We start from the raw sequence: 19,120 nt of genomic DNA on the forward strand, positions 1-19,120 counted from the left end.
CCTGTGCATGTCTCCAGGGGTGTAAGGGGATCTCATGGCATTCTGTCCCCAGGCCACCTGAGGCTTGGCAGCAGTTAGAAGTGAAGTTCCTGTGTATCCCCCTCAGGCCTGTCCAAAAGCCCCGCAGAGGTGGGGCCAATGAAACTTCTGGAATAACCCGAACAACTCACAGTGGGCATGGCCCAGCTGTGCTTGGGGGTAGGGTGGCATTCTCCGCGGCTCCAGAACTACTCTTGCTGAGGGCTGGTGGAGAAAGTGTAACGGCAGCTCCTCTTCATTGCGTGTGTTGTGTGCATGTGCCTTTAGCTTTCTGGCAGAGGACCTGACACTGGAGCTGGCTCGGGTGGAGGCAGACATGCAGGGCCCTCCTTTGCTGGTGAACCTTTGAAATCCGGGATCACACTCGCGAGTTGGAACCACATGAAACAGCAGCAGCCCTGACGGCCGGGCCGACTCGGGCTCCTCGTGGGTTCTCCCTCTTGGACTGGTTCCCAGCTGGTAGAGCAGCTGGAAGCAGCAAAGCTGCTACCCGATCCCAGATGCCCCACTGGTGGGCCCTTAACCCAGCCCGGGCTCTCCTCACTAAGCATCAACGTGGGTCCTCTGAGCACTGACTCCCCAAGTGTGGCACGTGAGCACATGCGTGATAAAGCACTGCTATGTGAACCCGTGCTTGTGGGGATGTTGGTCGACTGTCCCAGGATGAGAACCTGTTTTGGGCAGCTTGCTTTGTCTCTTGTGTTCCCATCCTCCTCGTATACCTGGGCTACTCCATGGACCCCACTGCATGTACCAATTCCACTGTGGAGGTGGAATCCAGAGGAGTCCTCGTCACCCTCGGCCTGGGGCCCCAGGGCCTGGCCCACAACTGTAAAAAGGCAGAGATGTGACTGAACAGGGCCAACAGGTGCTCTGTTAAATGCCCCCTCTTTTTATCCCTCCCCCATGGCATACACGGAGTCCACTGTGGGAGCCTGTAGCTCTTTCCTCCTCCAGGGGCTGCTGGGATGTGGGTGTGGCCTGACTCCAACCACGGTAAACAATGGGGTTTGGACCAAGACAGGCAAGGCACTCCTGAGCATACCTACAAAGCCTCCAGGGCCTGGTTGGGGTGCCTGTCCTCTCTGGGCCTTGGAGCTAGGTCCCCAGTGAGTCACAGTGGTGGCGAAAGCCTCTGCCTCTTCAGCTGTAGGCATTCCTCCTCAGCCCTTGCCCACTGTGTGGCTGTTCTGTGACGGTCCGTGCAAGTGGGCTTTTGCCAAAATCTGAGAAGCTTCGCAAGGGAACCTGAAACTGGTCCTTAACGTGGCTGTCGGCTGTCGAGGCCTGGTTAAGGTTGATAGTGCAGTGGGGCGGGGGCAGGGCTGGGGGATGGAATTCCATTCAGAAGTCTGAAGTAAGCTTGGCCAGTGCCTGTACCTTTCTTCGAGTTCTTGTCCCTAATCCAGCCCCAGTTCTGTATGTATCTCAACTATCCTAACCCCAAGGCTGTCCTGCCCCATGCCGTGGTGTCTGTTGACATGGGGGCCTGCGTGTGCTGCTGGCTTCTGTGTACGGGCCAGGTGCAGCGTAGTCACGTGCTCGCTCAGGGTCATCTGACTTGTTGCTCCACGAGAGCCAGAGCTGGGCTTTGCATGACACTCAAGTGCTTTGGGGACAGTGAGGCCTAGACGGGCCCAGGAGCTCCTGTGATGTGGCCCCTCCCCTCGCTTTTCCGGGCCAGCTGGGTTTCCACACTTGCAAGTGGTCGGTCACAATCTACACAGTGACAGACTTCACACAATTGCATGTCCACATGCCAGCCCAAACACACATGCGCGCTCATGGACCTGCATATGCTCACACCTCCCCCTGACTGTATGGTTGCACATGTATTCCGCACGTTCACACTCATGGTCCATAATATCATATAGGGGTAGTTGTCCTTTTCTTTTAGAGATTCTGGCATCTTACCCGGGCATCTGGTTTCTGTCTCTTCGCACAGAGCTGCGTAGCTCTGTTTGCTTTTAGGATTTTCTCTGGTTGGTTCTCTGCAGTTTGACTGTGACACACGTGGTGTATTTATGGGGGCCTGCTGGGGTTTGGGTGTGAAGTCTTCTGTCCTCATTGCCCGTCTGTCAAGGACACCAGCTGCGTGTGAGTCAGAGCAGATAACTGTCCCCAGGCATAATTATTTTTCTTCCCCTCCCCTTAAGATATATTAGTTTCTTTTTCTTTTTCTTTTTTTTTTTTTTTTGAGACAGGGTTTCTCTGTGTTGCCCTGGTTGTCCTGGAGCTCACTCTGTAGACCATGCTGGCCTCGAACTCACAGAGATCTGCCTACCTCTGCCTCCCGAGTGCTGGGATGTGTTCGTTTCTATCGATCAGTTTACGAGGAGAGAGCTGCTAATGAACCACGGACTGCAGGTGGCATCGGGATGTGGCTGGATTCCCGTGGTTGTGACCTGACGCGTCGTCTATTTTTCTTTCTTTCTTTTTACAGTGGTGGGGGTTGAACCTGGGGCCTTGTGCACACTGAATAAACAATGTCACCGAGCTACGTCCCGAGCTCAATGCTGCCCCTAGTTCCCATGTTTCTTTTTAATCTTGTATTTCCCTTTCTTCACTTCTATGCAGTTTCTGCATCAGGGAATTGACAAATCTAACATCAGGGTCGTTTGGAGATTGACTTTTTTTTTTTTTTTAATCTCTGCTGGTTTCCCCATCCTTTATTTGTGTGTTAAACTTGTGACTGGAATGTCTAGTTTTCATTCAGCTGACTGCCAAGAGTTGAGCCAGGTTGGGTAGTGGTGGTACACACCTTTAATCCAGGAGGCACTCGGGAGGCAGAGACAAGTGGGTCTCTTGTGAGTTCTAGGCCAGCCTGGTGTACAGAGAGAGCTAGTTCCAGGACAGCCTCCAAAGCTACAGAGAAACCGTGTCTCGAAAAACCAAAACCAACCAGACAAACAACAACAAAAAATCAACCAATCAAAAAACCTTGAGTCAGTCATCCTGAATCAGAACCTCTTGTTTTGGGCTCTCGAGTTAGAGCTGAGAAATATCAGTGCTTCTCAGACCCCAGTAGCTGGAGTTTCCATCATGATTGCTCCTGCCTGGACCTAACTGGGGTTTGGTCACATGGACCCAGCCAGACCCCTCCTAAGGGGCCACCATCCCCTCTTCCATCTGTGTCTTCAGCTGGTGCCTGTAGGAGTTTCCATACTTGCTCAGCAGGAACCCCTATGTCTGTTTGCTCCCCTTGTGTCCAGAGCAGCATCATTTCCCACACACTCAGGTGGAGTGAGTGCAGACAGCCCTAACCTGGGACAGGGGGCCCTATCTCTGAGCTTCTGAGGCTGCCCTGTGCATGGCTTCAGCTGTTTGGCTCTGGTTGCCAACTCTAGGCATAGGGCCTGCTCTCCTACCCTGCCCAAAGGCCAGCTGTGGGAATCTCCCTGCGCAGGGAGCTTTAGTTCTTGGGACATCCTCTTGTCACATTCTTCCAGCTGTGCTGTCTGCATCAGTCCTTAGCTTCCTGTGGACACAAGCCTATGTGCATCCAGATGTGGACTTTCGGGACTCGTATAATGCAGGAGTAACTGCTGTTTCTTTTGCACGGATCCCCTTGTGAAACCAACATGATTATGTTATGTTTTATAGTGTGAGAAAACACAGAGCCGAGGTCAGACCTTGGCCTTTGCAGATATGAAGGAGGCCTTGCTTGGGGCATTGAGCTGATGATGACACTCAGCCTGTCAGGTGGGACGCATTTCTCCAGTCTGGACCTTGTGACAGCAAGATGGAGCTGTAGGAAGGGGCTGTGAAAATGAGCCCTGTTCTGTTTGTCTTCAGGTCTTCGCCTTTGCAGACAGCTGTGGCACCTGTTCCAGCTGTGCTCAGTTCTAGGTCTCACTGGGGCTTGCAGCCTCGTTTGCATAAGTAGACTTAGCACCAGTCTTTAACGGGTCAGGGGAACAGGAGCCTCCATGCCTGAACTAAAGCTGAGGGTGGCTACTGCGTATGCACTGTCCCTGGGGACAAGACCACCCGGGAGCCCCAGTCCTTTAGAGCATGCTTTTCAGTGATTACTGACTATTGGGGTACACAAGGGGAGCCCTAGGGCAGTAGTAGGGCAGTAGGGCTGACGTGGCATCAGAACATTCAGAAGGAGGGGGTGTCTGCCTTACTGCCTTAGCCAGGTGCCCTGCCTATTGGAGGACCTGCCATCAATATGGTGACCAAATGAACAGGGTGTCCTGGAGAGGGTAGCAGGCTAGGGAATGCAGAAAACGCTACATCCCCCCCCCTCCCCCCCCGTTTTTCGAGACAGGGTTTCTCTGTGGCTTTGGAGCCTGTCCTGGAACTAGCTCTTTCTTGTAGACCAGGCTGGTCTCGAACTCACAGAGATCCGCCTGCCTTTGCTCCCGAGTGCTGAAATTAGGCGTGCGCCACCACCAACCGCCCGGCGTCAGAAAACTGCATCTTAGCAGAGGAGCAGGTGGGTTTCTGTGGTAGGGAGCAGAGACTTCTGGACGTAGGAGAGGATCCCAAGAGTAGGCCTGGGGAGGGCCCTGCCAACCAGAGTTCCAATTTTATCTTCTGGAGATTGCATTGTTTTGGGGAAAACAACAGGATATATGGGGAAATCGAGAAGGAGCTGCCTTGGGCCAGCCTGGGTGGCCAACACAGGGCAGCAGTCCATACAATGAGGTGGTCCTCAGCTTGCAGACCATGGAGTTACGACAGCTGAGCCCTCCTGATATGTAAGCTCACAGCCTCCAGCCCCTGAACCGCCTTCCCCAAGCCTCTCCCAGCACGGTTGGCAGCTGGTCTATCAGATAGTGTTTTTGCTTACCCAGCAGCTCCATGTTCGTGGGCTAGCTTCAAGTATTTTCATGTACCCTCGAGACAATGATTAAAAAGTAATTAACCTAAATTTAGCCTGATTGTCATAAATAAATTAGCCGCATGAATCACCTGTGATCTACCAGCCTACACATGTTTGACTACCAGGTGAACGTCCCCCAGGGGAGCTATGGGGTCCCTGCACTGTACATCAGGGGACAGGGTCATCCTCAGGGACTTGCGTGGTCTGCTTCAGTGCCCATGATATGGGAGGTTACCCTGTCAGCCAACGGCAGCCAGCTGTCCTTGGGGGCTGAAGCTGTCAGCACACTTGAAGCTGCAAACCAGAGAGCAGAGCCCTGCAGATTTGTCTCTGTGACCAGCCATCTATTCTGTCAACTCTGAGGGCTGGAGCCATCACACCTATGGGCTATCCAAGGCCGTGGTGTTTCTGTGAGCTACCTGCAGGTGGTGTTTGGAGGGCCTGGCAGGGATGGGTTGCTGCTGCTTTGTGGGATGTTTGTTTCTGGTTGTGTCCAGTCCCCCACCTGCCCTGCCCCCATATAGAGGTCTGTGACCTCTCTATAGACTAGTTCTCCACTGTGCTTTTGTTGCCTCTTCCTTGGACGCCTGCCCCTGCTGCCTCTTAGGTGTGAAGCACCCTTGGGAATCTGCTTGGTCATCTCTCCCTTGGGCTTCATCTTCCTCATGGCTTTCTCCAGGGCACCTGCATCCTCAGGCTCTCTGCACCCCCATCCTGTTCAAGACCAGTGGGCTCAGCTGTTGCTGTGGATAGACTCTAATTCCTTATGTTGGTAGTCTGAACACACCATCAGATCGGGGGTCCCCAAGCTGCTTATGGGTCAGCTCCTGAGCACATGTCCCCATGTTCCACTGAGTCTCACTGCCCCCTCCCCATCCCTGTTGGCTTTCACCTGGAACATATCCATGGCCACTATGGAAAAAAAAAATTATTCAAACCTTAGTGCAAACATCAGGTTGTGATCATTTTGGAAAGATTAGGGGCTGGATAGATCGTACCATGAGCTTTCTTCATAAGCATGAGGACCTCAGTTCAAATCCTCAGTACCCATGTGAAAAGCGGGCTGTGTCTCTGCATGCCTGGAACAGCAGCACTGTGTGGGGAAGAGGATTGCTGGGGTTTGCTGGCCATCAGCCGGCCTTGCTCTGGGTTCAGTGAGAGTCTCTGACTCGAGGGAGTGCAATGAAGCATGATAGAGCAGGACCCCTGACGGCCTCCGCTAGCTTCTGTGTAAGGGTGGATGGGCCTATACACTTGTGGCACCACACACAATGTGGTGGTTTGAAAGAAAATGGTCCCCATAGCGTGTGACACTGTTAGGAGGTGTGGCCTTGTGGGAGTAGGTGTGTCACTTCGCCTGGTGCCACAGTTGCTTCTGCTGCTTGTGGGTCAAGATGTAGAACCCCCAGCTCCTCCAGCACCATGTCTGCCTGCACACCGCCATGTCTGGCTCTCCTGTGTTTTTGTTGATTTACCCAGCTTGTCTTCGCTGGTGTTGAACCTGTGTATTGATACTTCTGAACAGTTTGAGGAGAGACCCAGGACACGGGTCCTCTAGTATGCTCCCTGCTTCTCTGTCCCCCTCCCTCCAGGACTTTCTCACTGTGTCCTCTGGGTTTATCCCTCTTTCTGTATTTCCTGTTCCTTTGTCACCCTTGAGTCTTCCTGGACATAGCTGTTCAGGTCTCATCTTTTTCTCCATGACATCGCTTCTCCTTATTGGTTTGACTTAGGTCTGTTAAATCCATCCAGCCACGGTGGTTCTAGAGCAGCTAGAAAGGTGGCTCACAAAGATGTCCATATCCTGACCTGGACTCTGGGATCCGGTTACATGGTCTGGCAAAAAGCATTCTGTAGGTGGGATTAGGACGAGCATGGGGAGGCTCACCTTTGTTAGGAGATTCTTGAGACACGCTGCAAGCCAAGGAGCGCGAGAGCACGTGGGACCTGGGAACGGTTGGTTCTTTCTCAAGACCTAGATGAAAGCAATGAGGCCTGTGCGGGGCATCTGGCCTTAGGCTGTAGAATTCTCAACCTGTGGGTCGAGACCCCTTTGAGGGATCGCATATTAGATATTTACGTTACAATTCATAACAATAGTAAAATTACAGTTATGTAGCAACGAAAATAATTTTGTGGTTGGGGAGTCATTCCAAGATGAAAGGCTGTATTAAAGGGTCATAGCATTAGAAAGGTTGGGAACCACTGATGTAGAGGCATGCAGGATCTCATGTCTCTGAGTTTGTGACTTTGTGTCAGCAGCACAGAGCAAATGGCGTCATGATTTTTTATTTTATTTTATTTTGGTTTTTCAAGACAGGGTTTTACTCTAGCTTTGGAGCCTGTCCTGAAGCTAGCTCTTGTAGACCAGGCTGGCCTTGAACTCAGAGATCCACCTGCCTCTGTCTCCCGAGTGCTGGGATTAAAGGCATGTACCACCACCACCCAGCCATTACATGATTTTAATTGCATCATTTTTTTGTTTGAACTGTAAATTTCACACATCACAGCTTCTAAAATCCTGTTCCAGATGGCAGCTTTCCTAGATTTTTGCGCTGCTGTCTAGACAATCCATAGCCATGTCTTAGAGATTCTGCTTCCTGTGCCAGCTCACCTTCTGTTCAAGGGACTTTGTGTCCCTGTGTTCTTGGTGGCCTTCGAATGCTGAATATTTTGTCTGAAAAGTTGGTGGTGGCACATGATTTCAATTCCAACACTCAGGAGGCAGAGACAGGCGGATCTCTGTGAGTTTGAAGACCAGCTTGGTCTACAGAGAAAGTCCCAGGACAAATAGGGCTACACAAAGAAACCATGTCTTGAAACAAACAAAAAAACAATAAAAAAAAAAAAGAAGAAGCAGCCGGGCAATGGTAATGCACACCTTTAATGCCAGTATTTGGGAGGCAGAGGCAGGTGAATATCTGTGAGTTCAAGGCCAGCCTGGTCTACAAAGCGAGTTCCAGGACAGCCAAGGCGACACAGAGAAACCCTGCCTCAAAAATCCATAAACAAACAAATATACAAACAAACAAATAAATAGACCCAAATGGCATTTAGATGAGGTTATTTCTCCCCAATAGGATTTTAAAAATTGCTTCTAGTCATGTGCAGTAGTTTATGCCTATAATCCCAGTTCTTAGGAGACTGAGGCAGGAGGATCGAGGTTAAGGCCAGCCTGGGCTACAAAGTGAGATTCTGTCTCAAAAACCAGTAGTAGTAGTCATAGTAATAATAATAATAACAATAATAATGAAAATAATAAAAGCAAGTATTAATCATTTCTGCTAGGTGTCTGTAGGCACTAGCATTTGGGGCGTATGCACAGAGCAGTCCCTCAGTAGCATAGTCTGCTTACCAGCCCACAGCTGTCCCAGGTCCTGCAGGAGGCCCTGAAGTTGGGGTGCATGAGCCTCTTCCCAGATGAGCACACAGGCCTGGCCTCAAACCCAGCCCATTGGGAAGCCAGGCATGGGGTGCAATACCCTACAGCTTCTCTGCTTTCATCTTTTACGGGCCAAGATGCAGGTTGAGACCAGTCACCAGCTGCCTCATTAGCAACCACACCACTGGCGTCACCTCGCTGTTACACACTCGAAAACCCAGGAGTCACACTCGGAACCTGTCCAGCTTCCTCCCCTGCAGCCACCTGGAGATGCAATCACTGACTGATCTGGCGAAATCCTATCTTCCCATTTGGGGGCTCCCTGAATTAATTACCTGCAGGGAGGTGACTCATGGGGCCCAGGGTCTAATGAGGCCATTGCTCTGCTGCTTCAATAGCCCACGTTTGTGCACACATACCTCACACATGCAGACACCCCTACCCACACACACTCATGTATATCGGGACATGTATAAGTACACATATATGCAGTCATGTATACATACACATAGGCATGGCCACATATAGATATGTACATAAGTACACACATCACATATGTATGTATGTACCACACTCTCATACACATAGACATGTACACATACCCCACACACATGCAGTCATCTGCACACACACATATTCTTCACATATAGATGTACATGTACACACATACATATAGACAAGTATATGCACGTACCACACACATGTAGCATCGCACACACAAATGCAACACATGCTTACACGTATAGACACATACATGCACATACCGCATATATGCACACTCCTGCACCTATACTCATGTACACACAGACCCCCACAATGCAGGCTTGTACACGTCCATGAACACCCATACATGTATATACCTCATGAGAGTCCACTTAGATATAGAGGCACACATGCAGACATGCACATACACAAGCATGCTCATGCACTTACAGATATGTGCATGCACACACCATGCATACATGCAGACATACATACTCATCCGCATGCACATGTACACACACATGTTCCGGCCCCTGCATGGTGATGCTGCAGGGAAAGTGGAAGCTGTTGTAACTGTTAGGCCTTGTGAATACCCATGTCCTTGCTGTGTGTAGGGGCTCTTCACACCTTCGTGTAACAATTAACCGGAAGGTTGAAGGCCCCTCATCTTCTCATTCTTTTAGCTCGTCACTCAGCAGGTGCCAGGCACTGTGCTTGGTGCAAGGGTAACACTCTTGGATTTGGGGTGGAGGTGAAGGCAGCATCCAAGGAAAGAGCCTGAGGGGCCAACAGGCAGAGGGTAGAGGGTTGTCTGGGGGACAGTGTTGGAAGCAGAAAGTTGAGCAGGGCAGGAGGATTGGGGATGCTAAAGCAGATCGGGGAGGAGGCCTCCATCCAGCACAGCATCTCCCAGGAAAAGCTGCAGACCAGGGTTAGGCTAGTGTCCTATGGGGTCATGGGGAGAGTGGGGATGTCACTCTTTGGGCAGCAGACACCCTCATTTGGACATGCGGTTGGCGGGATGGGGTGGGTAGACTGGTGGCTGGGCTGACAGCTAGGGTGCTGGGGTGTGGTGAAGGTGGAGCCTGTAGTATTAGGGAAGGGCTTCAGTGAATTGGGCAGGACTTGCCAATGGGTGAGAGCGGAGGATGTGGCAACTTTGTTGGCTAGAGCCTGTGGGGATGGGTAGTGGTCAAGAGGAAGTTCTGTTGTCTATGAGATGTTTACTTGTTTGGGTCCCAGCACTTTTCCCCTAATCTCGGTAAATGCCTCCCAATTTCCTCATGGTGCACAGTGGTGGTGGGACAAGGGAAGTCTGACCCATGGCTTAGCCACTAGGGTTTACCTTCTAGGATGGCACCCTGAGATTAGAGCCCAGGTGTTTGTCACCAATGGGAAGCCTTGGTGGGTGTGGTGCAGTCTTCACCCTGTGATGTCCTCTAGTGGACCTGGTGGGGTATCCTGCAACTCCATGACTGACCACCACAGGTGGGTTCTGTTCTCTGCAGCTGAAAACCTGATCACTTGCCTCTCACCAAGAGCATAGAACGTGCGTCAGGAGCCCGAGGGTGACCCCAGGGTGCAGGGCAGATTCCAGGGAGAACGTTTGAGTGGGTGAGTTTGCCCTGTAGAGGGCCTGGCACACATGGGGGCATTCCTGGGTTTGATGCTCACTGTAATTGGCACCTAAAGTTTCCGGTGAATTCCAGGTAGGCTTCCTGCCAGGCTCTACCCCCATGCGGCGCCTGCTGTGCCAGGGCCGGTGTGAGCCAGAAGGAACAGCACAGGTTGGTTTGACTCCAGCAATTTGGTCATCTCTGTTGGTCTCTGCCATCATTTCACTCCTTGTCCCTCGCAGCAGCTGTTCCATGTGCCCTTGGCTTGGCTGCCTGCACACACACCTGGAGTTTAAGTCTCCTGTTTACAAAACCCGCCCAGCCGCAGTGGATGGAAGAATTAATTTGCTTTAGTGGCATACTCCAGTGCTGGGACAAGAAGTCAGAGAACTGCGCGTGCCACTGTACAAACAATGCTGTGTGTGTGTGTGTGTGTAGGTGAAGTGTGGGGTGTATTCCTAAGCCAATACCAAGCTATCTCAGTTGCATTCCCAAGTTGCCAGCAATTAGAGATGTAACAGACTAGACTGGGTGAAAGTATCTTTGCTGGCACTCGAAGCTGGCCTGGCTCCTGGTGGCCTGTTGGGTTGGGTGACTGAGAAGCCTGACTTCCCTTGCTAGGTCCCCTCCTTCTAGACCCCAGAAGGGATTCTGAGGATGCAGGGGCTCAGCAAGGCTGCTGTGAGGCTTTCGGGGGAGGGGGTCCAAGAGGTCCCACCCACCCCTGGTATCTACGTCGTCTCAGCAGCAAAGAGGACATTCGTTCATTCATTTACTTTCAATGTCCACTCTGCTCAGCCTCCCTATGGGTCAAACTGAGACCAAGACGCCTGATTTGTGAAAGATTTACTAAAATTCTTCCTCCCACGGGCAGAAAAAAATTGTCTGCTCTCCTCTGGGCACAGCCCTTTGAGGACTCAGCTGCCAGCCCGAGGATAAGTTTTGTTCCTAGATGATGCAGGTGGTCTGAGGAAGTGGTGGGCACATTCCCTCAGTCTGCGGAGACCGCTCACACTGACTAGTGGGCTGGGGTGCAGATGTCAGGGCGAGGCTGGCACAGTGTTGGCCACAGGACCAGTGTGGGATGACCGAGGGGTCAAGGCCAATGTCTATTGTCTAGAGAGACTGGGAGAGACAATACCTGGCAAGAGAACCAGGGACATCTAGCCATCCTTCCTGGGCTACCTTGACTCAAATTTGGCTGTTATCTGAGCCAGCTGGGTGAGGGTGGCTAAGGAGGAGGTCTGGGCCTTCATCCAGGTCTAGGAGCTCAGGGCTGCCTGTATGGCTGCAGGGTTCAGCACTGGGGCCCCATCCAGAGATCTCAGTTCATCCAACTCCGTACCAGTGAATGAGCTGTCAGCAAGCCCTTTCCTGGCCTTCAACACACGGAAGAAAGAAAGAAGTCCACAGCTTCAGCATCGTCAAGCAACCAGGGCAACAGGACTGTGGGAGGCTACTGGGTCAAAATCGGGGGGTCTGTGAGCCACCACAAGCAATCACCACGTGGGTTTCACTGAGATCGGGCCGTGTGTGCTCTGAGAGACTCCAGATTATGTAAAACCGTGTCTTTACGGGCTTTGCTTTGTTCTGAGAGACTACATTTTACTGGCATCTTTGAACTATTTGGGGGGTGGAGGATGAGTGTGCAAATTGGATGCACGTGTAAATGGAGCATCTATCCAACACCGTTGAGGAGGCACAAATAGCCCACAAATAGCTTAGTCCTAAAAGCGTCACTCTGAATTTACCAAAGCAAATCATGACTATAGGAGCATATGGGTATACTAAGAGCGTATTAGGAAAACCAGGCCCACGAACTTATTAAACACACCAGACTAAAGGGTCTCCTCTACAAAGAGGAGGATGCTCAACATGGAAGGCAACACACTCAGCAACCTGTCACCTGACTGTGAATGTGACAGATGGGCAGAGAACACCTAGCTGTCTCACGGGCTTCAGTCCAACCCATTTCTCCCTGTTGACGTGACCTGCTCAGATTGCTGTCTTGTCTGCCCACCTGCTTGTCTCTCTGGACCTGCTGTCCACCCACTTGTCTGTCCATTCAGACCCAGGCTTGCCTGTCTCTTCTACAGCTTCTATTGCCCTGTACCTCCCCATCCACCCTGCAGCTCAGCCGTGCTTGCAGCAGGTCTGCAGAAGGGCTGGCTACTGACCCTTGAAGCGACACTTCTCCATTCTGTCAGCTTCCTACTTTACCTCTGTAAGGCCATTTTGAAACTCCTTGGGTTCTGCTATGGTCTCTTTCTTCTTTATCGCCATATCTGCCTATAACTGACAGATGATATAGACATAGAATAGAGAGACGGATATAGAGATATTGTTCTAGCTAGCTTTAACTTTCAACTTGACCAAGCCTTGAATCATTTAAGAAGGGAGTCTCAATTGAGGGGCTGTCTAGATCAGAAAAGCTTGTGGGCATGTCTTTGGGGGATATTGTCTTGGTTGTTAGTTGATATTGGAGGGCATAGTCCACTGTGGGTAGCACCATTCCCCGGGCAGGTAATTCAGGATTATATATATATATATGCCAGCAAACAGTGCTCCATTGATTTTGCCTTTAAGTTCTTGCCTTGGCCTCTCAGTGATGAACTATGACCTAGAAATACAAACCAAATAGTCAGGTGGTGTGGCGCGCGCCTTTAATCCCAGCACTCAGGAGGCAGAGGCAAGCAGATCTCTGTGAGTTCGAGGCCAGCCTGGTCTACAAAAGCTAGTTCCAGGACAGGCTCCAAAGCTACAGAGAAACCCTATCGTAAAAAACCAAAAAAAAAAAAAAATACAAACCAAATAAACACTTTCCTTCCCCAAAGTGGAAGAGCATTTTGGTCAGAGCATTAAGAACAAGAACATGATTTATTGTTATTTTGTATGTGTGCTTGGTGTGTGTGTATGTCTCTTTGTGTGCATGGGCCATGGTGCATGTGTGTAGAGATTGGAGGACAACTTTGTGGTCTGTTCTCTCCTTCCACAATTACGTGGGTTCTGGGGATCAAACTGGAGTTGGTTGTTAGGATTGTGCAGCAAGTGCCTTTACCCACTGAGCCACCTCCACAGCCTGCTAGTCAGAGTATTTTCTTACTGTGGGATGTTTAATGTGTGCCCTGAGAGTTAGTTTTAGTAATTAAGATCGAAATCAAAGGACCCATGCTTGCGTACTTGCTGTGACTACTTGACAGATCGCTGCCAAGGAAAGCTCTGTACTTGGTAGATTTATCATGGTTAATACATTCTGACATCGTGGAAAGACACATGTCTGTTCCTTTGTGGTTCTGACATGGCAGGCCTATGACAAGCTTGCTCCAGAGCGATGGTCCCAAACTCTGACTTTCCCATGACAGCTGCCTGTCTTCAGTCTTCAAGTCTCCTGCGGGCATAGCGCCTTGGGTTAGTCACTTCCTGTGGCTGTGACAAAATGCCTATGGAAGCATGCTACGGTCACAAGCAGTCCTGGCGAGGGTGGACAGTTAGTGTCTCCTATGAGGACACCTGGAGACAGGGCGCAGTGTTTCTGAGGTGCTCCCAGTCTTGCCAGCTGGATGTCACAGTATTTTTCCTTCATTGTGGTCAGGACGCTAGGTGGGCCCTAGGACCAACCTCAGGGATCCAGGAATGATGTCAGGGAGTCATAGGCTGGGGAGGGATCTCTTACCTTACCCTGTCCTCAACACCTTCTGTTTTCAGCAGGTCTGTGACTACAGGCCATCACCTCCTTGTACCTGAGGGTGAAGGCCACATTCAAGACTATAATTAATTTTCTTTCTATGACGGTTTCTGGCTTTCTCAGCAGCCTCGGGAGGCAGTGACCTGCTTACCCATCATTCCTAATGTTTCCGTCCCATCAGGGCTGACCTCCTCTAGCCTCTGTCCTGGCATGACTCCCCCAGCTGGGTGCATCAGCTGACTTTTAGCAGCAAAGATGCCAGACCTCTCTGGTCCCAGGATTGGGTGGGGCCTGGGTATCTGCATTCCTAATGAGCTCCCAGGTGCTGCCCCTGGGGCTGTCCCAAAGCCTCAGGAGGCTCCGTCCCAGCAGAGTTCCCAGCCTTGGCACCAGGTAGAAGCACCTGCTGGCGCTTAGTAGAGGAGCTGCCTGGGGCTGCAGTCTGACTCAGGTGTGGCTGGTGTGCCAGAGACCAGCCAGCCCCCACCATACAAGATGTCTGTGTGTCTGCTGACTGGGACAGTAGGGCTGGAACCCTCAGGGCTGGAAAGCCTTTTTAAAATAAAATTAATTAATTAAAATGCATTCAGGTGTTTTGTTTTCATGTATGTATGTGTACAACATGCATGCCTGTTGCCCAGGGAGGTCAGAAGATGGCATCAAATTCCCTGGGACTAGGGTTACAGAGGGTTGTGCACCATCGTGTGGGTGCTGGGAATCGAACCAGTGTCCTCTGTAAGAACAGCCAGTGCTCTTAACTGCTGAACCATCTCTCCAGCCCTGGAAAATTTTGTCACTCGTCATTATTTCTGCAACTAAGGTAGAGATATAAATTAAAATTAGAGTTTAATGACTGGAGAGACGGCTCAGTGATGAAAAGCTCCTCCAGAAGAGCTGGGTTCAATTCCCAGCATCCATATGGTGGCTCACAGGTGTCTGTAATTCCAGTCTCAGGAGATCTGACGCCTTCTTCTGACCTCCTCCTCGGGTACTATGTGCATGTAGATAGACAGACAGACAAAACACACGTACACATAATTTTTTCTAAAATCTTAAGTAAAAAAATCAGGCTACACATATGGGTTCTCTCTCTCTCTCTGTGTGTGTGTGTGTTTGTGTGTGTGTGTGCAGATGCCTGTGTTTGTAGTGGTTAGATGTTGCTTCTTGGCTCTGTCCACCATTTTTTGGGGACATCTCTCTCTCTCTCTCACTCTGTGTGTGCGTGTGTGTGTTTGTGTGTGTGTGCAGATGCCTGCGTATGTAGTGGTTAGATGTTGTTTCTAGACTCTACCACTATTTTTTTTTTTTTTTTGAGACAAGTCTGTCACTGGCCTGGAGCTGGCCGATAGATTGAGATGGCGCTCAGAGGAGTGAAGAGTCTGGGGTGAGCATTTTGATAACTGCTGAGTGACTCCCAAACTGGAAGTGACATTGTGTCCTGCTGCATGAAGAGTTTGGTCAAGACGATGGCACAGAGTGGAGCTGACCGGTGGACAATCAGAGGCGGTAAGGCTCGCTCCCAGGTGGACTGTGTAGACCTGGGCCTACTGTGTGTGAAGGGCTGTCCCAAACCTGGCAGCTTGAATCCGACAACAGGGACCCAGGACCACGGGGAAAGATGGCCCCATCATGCTGTATTGCTCTTCTTGGGAATTCTGCCCCCACTTCCAGGAAGCCCTCCTCTGTGCTCCCATTCAGAGCTCCTCCGTTCTTCATGGTTTCTTTGCGGCAGCAGGGCCACCTCTGGCTCATGGAGGCAGGCCTCTGTGCTGGGCTGGGGACTTCAGAGGATAGCTTCTTCCCCTCATTAGTGGCAACATCTGCCTTTATTGTTCAGGATGCATCATCTGGAGTTTGATTTCTTTTAGCCCCCTTCAACCAAATCCATATTCACCTGTAAGTTTTGACACACAGAAGAAGAGAGTGGTGGTCCTGCCCTGGAATCTGCCCCTGGCCTTGGTCCCGCCTTCAGTGGGAACGTGTAGGGGCTGCCTGACTTCTACTCTTACATCTGTATTTCTCCCTTTGCAGCACCGTCTACCTGGAAAACGTGTCTCTTTAGTGCCTCGTCCTCCTGTGGGCTCCCGCGTCTGTCTTTGCCCAGGTCTGCTTTCCCTAGGGCTCGGCTCACACCGCCCTGCTTTAGCATGCCTGGTTCCCACTGTTCCAACCCAGACTTCTTCTCCTGGCCATGAGGCACAGACTTGCATCTTCCCTCTCCTGCACCCAGAGCCCTGGCTCCCCCGACACCCTTGTGGGCACAGTCGGACTGGTCTCCAAACCTGTGCTAGCTGTGCTGACCCCAGGCATGGGGTCACAGTTGAGATGGTTGTCATCTACGCAGACAGTGTCATATGCATGGGACTGGAAGATTGATAGGACTGGAGACACAATTTCCCTATCTTAAAGTGAAGAGGAAGAAATTCAGGGGAAAGCAGAGCCTGCAGGATATCCCATACCTGGCTGCTCAGCTACTTGCTTGCACATAACCACAAGCGGCTGTCACAGCCCCGACTCCCAGGCTCTGGTCAGGTCCCCTTGCTGCTGCTGCCATTGTCACAGCCTTGCCACCTCTCTTCATTATGTCCTGCCAGCCTGAGCCTGAGGTCCGACACTGCTTCCCCCCAGGGTGGCGGTGACGATGGGATAGGAGTGCCTGACTCGCTGTTTTGGGAGCCCACAACTTGCCTGATTTCACAGAAGCAAGCCTGGGGGAGTGCATCAGGAGTCTCACCCACATCCATTTTCAGGCTTTTTAGATGAGGCTTTGAACTTTAGAGTTGATTGGACCTTGGGGTTTGGAATTTGTTTTGCCTCGACTAAAATGCTTGTGTGAAGAGTCGAAAACTAACCCCTAATGTGGGTGAGACCTTTGGAGGTGATTCTGGTGAGGGTGGGGCCCCAGGAGTGTTGTTAGTGCCCCATTAGAGACCCCAGAGGGTTTGCTGCTGTGCTCTGTCCCATATGGATGTTCAGAGAACACAGCTCTCTGGAACCCAAGCGAGGCCTCCTCAGAGACTGTTGCTGCTGCACCTAGCCTTGGACTTGGAGGCTATGAGCAATGAGCCTAGCGTTCCAGTCCCTGGTGAGTGGTGGTTTGTCATAGCCTTTCCAGCCGACTTGAAGTCACCTGGAAGCCAATGTGTAAGTCGACGGCTGCTTAGTGTTCAGGAAATTGTCCAGACAGATTTGATGTGTCCTATGATAGAATCAGTCAGGTGCCCGTGGGTCTACAGCGATATCAAAGAACTCAGTCTCCATGGACACAGCCCGAGTCCTTATTGTCTGTTCCCTCTTGCCCCATGGCTCCCATGCTGTTGGGTCATGCCCCTTGCCCTGTGCAGGAAACTCAACTTTTTTCCTTGCTGTCCTCTATTTGTGGCTCAGGCCTGTATGCAGCTGGGATTGGCCAGGGTGCCAATCTTGATCTTGGAAGGGTGCCTTGACGCATCCTGTGGGCTCCCCTGAGGCAGGCATAGGCTTGGGTGGTGCTGTTGGGGGAAGCAGGTGAGCTGGGTGGAGCTGCCCTCTCAGACCCAGACTAGGTCTGGTGGCGATGGCACCTGCCCCTGCCTGCTGTTTTGGTAATCTGTGCACATCTGGACCGCTGGGTCCAGGTATGGAACATCCGTGAGACTCTCTGACCTCAGAGAAAGTGGAACAACCGGCAGCAGGGGTTGGGACTAGGCAGCAGGGGTTGGGACTAGCCATCTTGGTAAGCTCATCAGGCCTACTCTGCTGGCTCTGGGCCCCTCCCCTCCCCAGCTCCCTGTAGGGAAGGGGTAGAGTAGAGTAGGGTTGGGTAGAATGTCCTCTGCGGGAGTCAGAGAAAGTGCTTCTTGGTGCTGACTTTGCTGGTCCTGTCAGTTCTGTTGGTGACTAGCAAGAGGCCACGGGGTGCAAGCATATCTCCATGTATATTATGCGTAGAGTCACACCCACGTTTTACAGGCATGTGTGTGTCGGTGAACATTTTTGCTGCAGTGTACCAGGGCACTAAATGGCAGCCTCGGAAGGAGCTTAGGTTAGCTTTCGTTTCCTTCTTTTTAACATCAGATATGAGATGAGGCTTCAACAATGGGTCTATTATTGTGTAATAAAGAAATACGATTATATTTAAAAGCCAGTGTTTGGCTAAGTGATGTAATATATTTGCTGAGTATGACAGCTGGGAGCTGTCACAGACCACTGGGAAGGCTTCATGGCTGACAATGCACCTCCAATCTGTCAGCAGGGATGAGATTCGTGGCCTGTCATTGTCACTTTAGCAAATTGCACGAATCTTGCAGGAGCTCATTGCCAACCAGCAACACGGACATGGATCATGGCTGGAGTTTCACAGAGCCACCTAAGAAAAGAGCACCCAGAGACATGACAATGTGAGTGCATCTTTCTTACGGTTGCCGGCGACTGGCATTCCTAGATGTGATGAGATGCCGTCAGCCCAGGACCCCCATTCTAACTGACCTGCCTCCCCATCACAGTATGGCTGGTGAAACCCATGGTTTTCAAGTTGCAGATTTGATTCCTGATGTCGTACACGGGACAGATGCCACGCTGGCTCTCACCCACCCACTACTACCCTAAATGGTTTCTTTGCATTTTTTTGCTATGACCATGGTTTAAATGGGCTGCACTGAATCATATTACCCCCCCCACCCCCAAATTTCCAAGTTGAAGCTGTGAGCCCATAGACCTTCTGGATGTTACCATACTAGGTATGACGTGGTTATTGCCATGGCCCTGATCCACCTTGACTGGTATATTAGTGTTTTTTTGTTTGTTTGCTTGGTTTTTTTTTTTTTTTTTGCTCTGACAATGAACTGGACACATGCAACCTAAGGAAAGAAAGTTCATCTTGGCTACAGTTTAGAATATGCAGTCCATGGTGGCAGGAAGCTATGCTGGCAAGTAACTGAGGCAGCATGTCAGACACATTGGCAGTCAAGAATCAGCACGTGATGAACGCTGGGTTTCTGTTAGAGTTCCCCTTTATGTGCATATAGAACCCCAACTCACAGAAGAGGGCTTCCCACATGCAGGGTAGGCCTCATACCCTCACAGATATGCCCAGAGATTTATCT

Source organism: Chionomys nivalis, chromosome 19, assembly GCF_950005125.1.
Source record: "Chionomys nivalis chromosome 19, mChiNiv1.1, whole genome shotgun sequence".
NCBI lineage: Eukaryota > Metazoa > Chordata > Mammalia > Rodentia > Cricetidae > Chionomys > Chionomys nivalis.